This window comes from Bubalus kerabau, chromosome 15, assembly GCF_029407905.1.
Source record: "Bubalus kerabau isolate K-KA32 ecotype Philippines breed swamp buffalo chromosome 15, PCC_UOA_SB_1v2, whole genome shotgun sequence".
NCBI classification, from domain to species: Eukaryota; Metazoa; Chordata; class Mammalia; order Artiodactyla; family Bovidae; genus Bubalus; species Bubalus kerabau.
In genome coordinates, this window is record NC_073638.1 from 26,914,440 (window position 1) to 26,916,714 (window position 2,275).

Genomic DNA, 2,275 nt, shown 5'->3' on the forward strand with positions numbered 1-2,275 from the left:
TTGGATGGCATCACTGACTCAATGGACATGAGTTTGAGCAAGCTCCAGGAGTTGGTGATGGATGGAGAAGCCTGGTGTGCTGCAGTCCATGGGGTCGCAAAGAGTCAGACATGATTGAGCAACTGAACTGAATGGAACTTTTATGCCTTTAAACAAAGTTCTCTAAATTTTTAAATCATGGATTCGTTTCTCCTTAGGATGATTATTGACATCTTGGAACTAGAGTTCTATGAAACACAATTCCTGAAACTATGGACTAGCTGGTTCTCTGGGGGCTCTGTAAGCCCTGATAGTTCATGATTTTATAACTTAAACCTCTACAGTATCATTTAATGTAGCCCAGAACCCATCCAGCCTTTGGGTCTCTGTAATTTGCCTCTGTCATCCTGTCTGAAGTGATAGACGTTTCCTCTATTCTCAATACCTGCCAAAAAGAGATAGGTTTCAAGGGCTACACTCCCAAATCTCAACACTTTCATTCACTGCCCCTGCGGCAGCACAGCCACCAAGGGCTCTGAGTAACCAGGTTTCACTCCATCTCTGCAGTTTACAACTGCAGGGCCTTGGAAAAATTACTCAAGTCTCTGAGCCTCAGTGTAGAATTCAGAATTCTAAGATAGCTCCCTAGGGTCCCATGCCTGACACACACATCCCTGTACCCCTACCTCCTCTGGAGCATTGGATCTTCTCCATGAGATTAGATCCCTAATCAGTTGATTTTGAGCTCATCAAAAGGGAGGTTCTTTTAGGTGGACCTGATCTAGAATAAGGAGATTTGGAGCCTCACTTCTGTTCTTCTTTTCTCTCTTTCAGGACTCTCCTTGAGTACCTTGAGATTAAGATGGGCTGAATGGGAACAAGCCATAATTTATCACCTGAAAAAAAAAAAAACTCTCAAAAGTAGATTAATGGATTTGACCACCTGAAAGTTGATCCTACCAACTTTGTCCTAGGTCTCCCAAACTCCACTCACCAGGTCAATTTTCCAACTCTTTGCAACCCCATGGACTGTAGCACGCCAGGCTTCCTGTCCATCACCAACTCCTAGAGCTTGCTCAAACTCGTGTCTATCGAGTCATTGGTGCCATCTTATCCCCTGTTGTCCCCTTCTCCTCCTGCCTTCAATCTTTCCCAGCATCAGGATTTTTCTAATGGGTCAGTTCCTTGCATCAGGTGGCAAAAGTATTGGAGTTTCAGCTTCAGCATCAGTCTTTCCAATGAATATTCAGGACTGATTTCCTTTAGGATAGACTGGCTTGATTTCCTTGTAGTCCAAGGGACTCTCAAGAGTCTTCTCCAACACCACAGTTCAAAAGCATCAATTCTTCAGTGCTCAACTTTCTTTATAGTCCAACTCTCACATCCATACATGACCACTGGGAAAACCATAGCTTTAACAAGATGGACCTTCATTACAAATGATGTCTCTGCTTTTTAATATGCTGTCTAGGTTGGTCATAGCTTTTCTTCCAAGAAGCAGATGTCTTTTAACTTCATGGCTGTAGTCACCAGTGACTACAGTGATTTCTGCAGTGATTTTTGAGCCCAAGAAAATAAAGTCTGTCACTGTTTCCATTGTTTCCTCATCTATTTGCCATGAAGTGATGGAACCCAATGCCATGATCTTAGTTTTTTGAATGTTGAGTTTTAAGCCAGCTTTTTCACTCTCCTCTTTCACTTTCACCAAAAGGTTCTTTAGTTCCTCTTCACTTTCTGCCATAAGGGTGGTGTCATCTGTGTATCTGAGGTTATTGATATTTTTCCTGGCAATCTTGATTACAGCTTGTGCTTCATCTAGCTGGGCATGTCACATGATGTACTCTGCATATAAGTTTAAAAAGCAGGGTGACACTATACAGCCTTGACGTACTCCATTCCCAGTTTGGAACCAGTCCATTGTTCTATGTCTAGTTCTAATTGTTGCTTCTTGACCTGCATACAGATTCTCAGGAGGCAGGTAAGGTGGGCTGGTATTCCCATCTCTTCCACAGTTTGTTGTGATCCACACACGCAAAGGCTTTGGGTAATCAATAAAGCAGAAGTAGATGTTTTTCTGGAATTCTCTTGCTTTTTCTATGATCCAACGGATGTTGGCAATTTGATCTCTGTTCCTCTGCCTTTTCTAAATCTAGCTTGAACATATGGAAGTTCAAGGTTCACATTACTATTGAAACCTGGCTTGGAGAATTTTGAGCATTATTTTGCTGGCATGTGAGATGAGTGAAACTGTGCAGTAGTTTGAGCATTCTTTGGCATTCCCCTTCTTTGGGATTGG